This window comes from Pongo abelii, chromosome 4 (assembly GCF_028885655.2).
Source record: "Pongo abelii isolate AG06213 chromosome 4, NHGRI_mPonAbe1-v2.0_pri, whole genome shotgun sequence".
Lineage (NCBI taxonomy): Eukaryota > Metazoa > Chordata > Mammalia > Primates > Hominidae > Pongo > Pongo abelii.
The window spans coordinates 112,667,250-112,675,229 of NC_071989.2; the positions used below are offsets into that span (position 1 = coordinate 112,667,250).

Consider the following 7,980-nt stretch of genomic DNA (forward strand, 5'->3'; position numbering starts at 1 on the left):
TGCTGGTGAACTGGCCACTCAGCAGTGGCTGCAGCCAGGTCAGCCTTGGTGGGTGGAAGTACATGTTGCTGAGTCCCTGCATAAACTCCATCCCTGCCACCATGGCCACTTTGTTCAATAAATCAATAAATTCAGCCTGTTCCAACTCTATGTTTCTTCCACCATTGTCCTACACCCTTAATATCCATTCCCATGCTTGTTCTCCAGATTCCTGTCTATATAAATTAGAGAACTCAAGCAGTCCTTTTTGAGTGTAGCACACCTCCTCATGGATCACACTCTCAACCTCACCTCTAGGGGCCCACCAAGACTTTAGTCTAGTTATAGGTCTAGAAGCAAACTGTGGTGTTTGGGATGGCTCCTGAGGAGTATCAACATTATCTTGTCTGGCAACTGCCTCAGGAAGGGCCATCATGGTTGCTTCAGGCCGCATATGGTTTATCTCTACAGACAAAGGTGGAAAGGCTGATGGCAGCATGGGTTGGAGAGGGGATGTTGCCACTACTTGGGATAGAAAAGTTGTTTCTTATGGCAAAAAGGTTCATCAGCGTTTACAAGCTCAGTGTCCCCAGCTTCATCAGGGTCCTCCCACACATCCCCATTCCAAGTTGCAAGGTCTCATTCTTTTCCAATCAATGCCCTCACTTTAACAGTACACACCTGCTGAGGCTGTGCATGCACCTTTCATTGCAGTTCAGCCACTCATGTGATAAGATCTTGTGTCTGTTTTTGCACAATTTCAGCTGTTTCTCTACAGGAGATAAGACTCTTACTCAGGGCAATCTTAGCAGATTTGAGGCTCAATATCTGCTTCTGAAGCTAGGAGACAGAATCCCTGAGTTCATCATTTTCTTTCACCACTTTATTCAGTGAACTTAGGAGCCACCAACCAGCTTCATTATGTTCCTTGGTTCTCCACATATGGTCAAAGGTATTATGTATAAAGTCACTGAACTCCTTGTCTCTCATGAACAATGAATCAGGAGTGTCAAATGCATTTATTTTGCATAACTCTCTAAACAATTCATGCCAAGGACTATCAGTGTTCTCCTTTCTATTAAAAGTAGAGTCCTTAGCATTTTTGGGTCTAATCATAATAAGCAGCCAACTCCAGGAACCCCAAAACCAATGAAAGAACTCCATTCTTAATATTCCATTCCTCTAGAACCACTCCTAGTACCAAAATCTGTATTAGTCAGGGTTCTTTTAGAGGGATAGAACTAATAGAATATATGTGTGTGTGTGTATATATATGTGTGTGTGTATATATATGTATGTACATATATACACAGATCTGTATATGTATACACATACACAGATCTGTATATGTATACACATACACAGATCTGTATATGTATACACACAAATATACACAGATCTGTATATGTATACACACAAATATACACAGATCTGTATATGTATACACACATATACACATATGTGTACATACACACATATACACATATGTGTACATGCACACATATACACATATATGTACATGCACACATATATACACATATATGTACATGCACATATATACACATATATGTACATACACATATATACACATATATGTACATACACATATATACACATATATGTACATACACATATATACACATATATGTACATATATACACACATATATGTACATACACATATATACACATATATGTACATACACATATATACACATATATGTACATACACATATACACATATATCTGTACATACATGCATACACATATATGTACATACATACACATATACATGTGCATACATACACATACATATATGTACCTACATATATACACATATATGTACATACTTACACATACATATACATACATGTATACATATATGTACATACATATATACACATACATGTACATACATGCATATGCACATACATGTACATACATATACACATACATGTACATACATACACATACATGTACATACATACACATATATGTACATGCATACATACACATATATGTGCATACATATATACATATATGTGCATACATATATACATATATGTGCATACATATATACATATATGTGCATACATACATATATACACATATGTGCATACATATATACATATGTATATATATGTAAAGGGGAGTTTATTCAGTGGTATTAACTCATATGATCGCAAGTTCCCACAATATGCCATCTGCAAGCTGTGGAGCAAGGAAGCCAGCCTAAGTCCCAAGCTGAAGAACTTGGAGTCTGATGTTCAAGGGCAGGGAGCATCCAGCATTAGAGAAAGATGTAGGCTGAGAGGCTAAGCCAGTCTAACCCTTTCATATTTTTCTGCCTGCTTTATATTCTAGCCATGCTGGCAGCTGATTAAATAGTGCCCACCCAGATTAAGGGTGTGTCTGCTTTTAGCAGCTCACTGACTCAAATGTTACTCTCCTTTGGCAACACCCTCACAGACACACCCAGGATTAATACTTTGCATCTGTCAATCCAGTCAAGTTGACACTCAGTATTAACCATCACACAGGGTAATCCAGACCTTTGTCAACAGTGTAAGATTGATTCAGCCCTCCTGTTTGCCAACTCAGGAGAGGCTGCATGGGGCAATTCCAGGGAACGAAAATAAAATAACCCCAGAAGCACCTCCAGTAGGGAATCCAGCTCCCTCCGGCCCTGCTCCTCTGGGTCCACCCCAACCTCCCTATCCAATTTCTCTCTCTTGCTTACCCACTCCTAGAAATCCTCACCCTAGACAAACCCCAGTCTCGCTTTTACCCTTCCAACAGATGCCTGGTGAATTTTGCCCCAGTAAGATTCAGATCAGCTTCTCTCTACAGGACATAAGATAAATTAAGGGGGATCTTGGCAAGTTTTCAGATGAGCCTGAGAAATATACAGAGGCTTTCCAGAATTTAACCCAAGTATTTGAACTCTCCTGGAAAGATGTTATGTTACTTTTGAGTCAAACCCTGGCTAACACTGAGAAACAGGCTGCTCTGCAATCAGCAGACATTTGGGGATGAGATCTGTGCCAAATATAGTGTCAGGGAAAGGGCTGAACCTTATCCAACTGGAAGAGAAGCAGCACCATTGGATGACCCTGAATGGGATCTCAAAATGACGAGATGGGAAAATTCAAGAGGAGACACTTTCAGGTGTGCATAATTGGAGGGCCTACACTGGACTAGAACTAATCCTCTCAATTATACCAAGCTAACCATAATAGGCCCGGGATTTGATGAGAATCCCACTGCCTTCCTGGAAAGGCTAAGAGAGGTGTTGGTAAAGCACACCTCTCTATCTCCTGATTCAGCTGAGGGACAACTAATTTTAAAGGAAAAATGTATTACTAAGGTAGCCCCTGATGTAAGGAGTAAGCTGCAGAAACAGGCTCTGGGACCAGATAGTACTTTAGAAAACCTCCGGAAAATGGTCACCTCGGTCTTTTATAATAGAGATAGGGAGGTCCAGGAGAGAGAGGAGACACAAGAAAGAGGCAGAGGCTTTAATGGCCATCATGCAAACCCACAAACTCCAGAATCCCTGAGGTGCACCTGTTAATGCTACAGATGTGGCAAGCAAGGGCATTTTAGGAAGGATTTCCCAGGCAGCATAAGGAAGCCATGTAGACCCTGTCCAATCTGCAATGGGGCCCATGGGAGGGTGAACTGTCCCCACGGATGCTTGTCACCAGATTCAGAACAATCTTGCAATGGTCCAGTAGGACTGATGGGTCCCAGGGCTACTCTCTGGCTCTGGTAGTCCAGACCACCATTACCATCCAGGAGTCCCAGGTAATACTGGAAGTCAAAGGGAGGAAAGTAGATCACCTTCTGGACACCGGGGCTGGTCTCTCAGTTTTCCTCTCCAATCTGGGCCCCCCTCTTCTATCTTAGCATGACTGTGAGGGCTGTCTCAGGAAGGCCTTTAACCCAATATTTTCCCAAACCCCTTAGTTGTAGTGGGGGAGAACTTGTGTTCACCCACACCTTTCTAAATATGCCTGAAAGCCCAACTCCTCTGCTGGGCAGGGATATTCTGACCTGTAAGGGGACCATTATCCTGATGGCCCCAGGATGAAGTCTTTGTCTCCCCCTAGTGGAGACCAATATAAACCCACAAGTTTGAGCAATTCAAGGAAAAATTGGCTGAGCCACAACAATCATACTGGTCTGGATCCACCTTAAGGATCCTACCTTTCTTCCTAACCGGAAACAATATCCCCTGAAACCAGAAGTTAGAAAAGGACTAGAAGCCGTCAGTGATAACTTAAGATTGCAAAGCCCCCTCAAACCCAGCAACAGCCCTTGTAATACTCCAATACTATGGGTACAGAATACCCAATGGGGAATGGTAATTAGTTCAGGACATCTGCCTCATTAATGAGGCCGTGGTTCCAATTCACCTGGTGGTTTCCATCCATATACCCTGCTAGCTCAAATACCAGAGGGAACTAAATGGTTCACAGTTTTGGACTTAAAGGATGCCTTCTTCTGCATACCATTATACCCCAACTTTCAGTATTTGTTTGCATTTGAGGATCCCTCTAACCAAACCACCCAGTTAACCTGGATGGTGTTACTTCAGGGATTCCAAGACAGCCCCCACTTGTTTGGGCAGGCATTGTCAAGAGACCTCTTCAAGTTTCTTTTTCCTCAGTTTAAAGTCCTATAATACATAGATGGCATTCTCCTCTGTGCTCCAACTGAAAAAATCTCTCAGGAAGGCAGTAAGGCTCTTCTTATTTTCTGGCTAACAGAGGATATAAGGTTTCAAAATCTAAAGCACAGCTCTGTCAGACTTCAGTGAAGTACCTAGGCCTTGTCAGAGGGGACCAGGACATTGGGTAAAGAAAGTATTAAGCCCATCTCTTCCTTTTGCCTTCCTAAAATCCTCAAGCAATTGAGGAGAATCTTGGGCACTGCAGGATTCTACAGACTGTGGATACGTAGGTATAATGAAATAGTTCTTCCCTTCTATTACCTAGTAAAGGAGATTCAGGCAGCTAAAACTCACTGTCTAATTTGGGAACCAAAGCCTAGAAAGGCATTTAACCCCCTAAAACAAGCCTTGATTAAGGCACCAGCCCTTAGTCTCCCCATAGGAAAGATGTTTACTCGTTATGCTTCACAAAAAAAGGGAATGGCCCTGGGGGATCTAACCCAGGCCTGGAATTTAGCCCAGCAGCCTGTAGACTATCTAAGTAAGGAGCTTCATTTGGTAGCCAAAGGATGGCCAGCCTACCTCCAAGCAGTTTCAGCAGCAGCCTTACTGATGCCAGAGGCTACTAAGTTTACCATGGGGAATAACTTAACTGTTTACAATCTGCATAATGTGGAAGGACGGCTGTCTTCTAAGAGGAGTCTCTGCCTAATGGACAACCACCTCCTCAGGTATCAAATTCTGCTATTAGAGGGATCTACAGTCCAATTAAGAATCTATCGCTCCCTAAATCCAGCCACCTTCCTCCCAGAGGAAGCTGGGGAGCTTGAACGTGACTGTGAACAGATAGTAGTACAAACCTATGAGGCCAAAGAGGACCAGAGGAAACTCCTTTAGAGAACCCAGACTGGATTCTCTTTACAGATGGAATTCTTTTGTAGAACAAGGGATCCATAAAACAAGGAATACAATAGTTACTTTGAGTTATATTGTTGAGAGAGCATCTCTCTCCTCCAGCACAAGTGCTCAATTAGCTGAACTAATTGCCCCCACAGGGTGCTCAAATTAAGCAAAGGGAAAGCAGTTAACATTTATACTGATTCTAAGTATGCTTTCCTAGTCCTCCATGCCCATGTCACTATCTGGGGAAAGGGAAACTTTCTCACAGCTAATGGGTCTCCCATTAAATACCACTAGAAAATTACTAGAGTATTATTCTTGGTTTTCCTACCACAGGAAGTGGCAGTAATACATTGTAAAGGCCACCAAAAAGGGATGGCTGAATTAGCCAAGGGAAATTGGTTGGCCGACCAAGCAGCCAAATCAACAATGAGAGGGCCACAGAGTTCTGATCCGCTTGAAGTACCACTGATCTGGGAGGGCGCCATAAGGGAAATAAAACCTCAACATTCTCCTGCAGCAATATAATAGGCCACCTCTGAAGGATATATCTTTCAGTTCTCAGGATGGCTACAATCAGAGGATGGCAAGCTCCATCTACTGGCTGCCAACCAATTGAAAGTTCTTAAAAGCCTTCACCAGGACTTTCACCTAGGTAAGGATAAAACCTATCAATTGGCTCAGATACCGTTCTCAGGTAAAAACCTGTACAAATGGGTAAACAGGTCATTAACGCTTGCGAGACCTGCCTTAAACATAATCCTCTCAACTGAAGACCTCTTCTCCCAGGAACCTAAAGGACAGGAGGCTACCTGGGGGAAGACTGGCAAATGGATTTCATCTATATTCCAAATGAATGGGGCATCCAGTACCTCCTAGTATGGATAGATACTTTCTCTAATTGGGTAGAAGCATTTCCGTGTTGGACAGAAAAAGCCTCTGAGGTGATAAAAAGTACTAATTATGCCATAATTTCTCACTTTGGACTTCTTAAGTACCTTTAGAGCAGTAATGGCCCCTTGTTCAAGGCAGCTGTCACCTAGTGGATCTCAAAGGCACTAGGCATACAGTACCATCTTCATTGTGCTTGGAGACCGCAATCCTCAGGAGAAGCAGAAAAGACAAATGATATTATCAGAAGGCACCTCAGAAACTGTTTCAGGAGACTTATCTCCCTTGGACTACCCTTCTCCCCATAGCCTTACTATGTATTAGAAACACCCCTTCAAAGCTAGGTTTGAGTCCCTTTGAAATGGTGTATGGATGGCCTTTTCTTACTGATGATTTCTTGCTAGACCAGGAAACCTCTGATTTGATTAAATACATAATTTCTTTGGCCTATTTCCAACATGAGCTGAAACAACTGTTGGAGGCCCAATCCCAGGAACTAGGGCCACTTTATTCAACCCAGGAGACCTGGTGCTGGTAAAAGTACTTCCTTCGCTTTCTCCCTCTACAAGCCCAGTTTGAGAGGGACCTTACACTATACTTCTTTCTACTCTTATAGCAGTGAAGGTCACTGGAATAGATTCTTGGATTCATTATACCTGAGTAAAGGCCTGGGAAGCTGACGAAGTTACCTTCATCAACACAGAAAAGCACCCAAAGTACCCATGTGAAGAGAACCTCAAGCTAAAAATCACAAAAGATAAATTAATAATTTACCTTCCGTGGATATTCTGTCTATAGTTTTGCTTATGCTTGTTGTTCTTACCTTCATTGTGTTATACACCAAAGACCCATTAATCCTGAATGACCATGGGAATATCTAATCTACTCCCCTGAACAGTTATCTCTCTCCTGAAGTATAACTGCCCCCATATAAAGTTTAATTTCTTTCGCCAGGGTGAAACAGTTCAGGGAACAATATTGTTTTCAGAAGGATTCGTATATTTCACTTCTTATTTCTGTAATCTTTGGCAGTAGATTGTCTCCTTTTAACCTCTTTTTGTGTAATACACATATTTTATCCATGCATACTTACCTTGTAAAACTTGTTTCTTCTCACCTAGAGGCCATCAAACTCCAAATTCACTCCAAACTCCAAGGGCCCCAGATGATGCTCCCTATTGCTGGGGACCCTTAGGTAGACCTCTGGGAGGAATCTGATTGCTGTTCTCCCCAAAACAATGCCCCCTGTCAGCAGGTAGTAGCTAAGATCTGTAATCACCTGTATTCTAACAGCAGTTAGATGTGCCTCTTCAGGGGAGGGAAAAGATGCAATGATAGAGGCAGGAGGCAGAGAAATTCTAGGCAGATAGGGCTGGGTCCCTGGTGAAAGCCCCACGCTCAAGCCGAAAAGTCTGAGACCACAACTCAAAGTGAGAACTTACATCCTTGTTTTCCTGTTCAAATGTTGCCTTTTCCTAAGCCACGCATCCTGCGCTTTAAAAAAAACAGTCTTATCTGGCAGAGAGAAGGAGCATC

General features: G+C 42.4%; 1 long non-coding RNA gene across 1 annotated transcript; it reads left to right on the plus strand.

Moving 5' to 3' along the window:
- The first annotated feature begins 5,016 nt into the window (after positions 1–5,016).
- Positions 5,017–7,227, plus strand: LOC129059287 (uncharacterized). Its single transcript, XR_008525081.2, has 3 exons — positions 5,017–5,384; positions 6,112–6,208; positions 7,061–7,227. It is a non-coding gene; the product is annotated as an uncharacterized LOC129059287 (long non-coding RNA).
- The last annotated feature ends 753 nt before the right edge of the window (positions 7,228–7,980 follow it).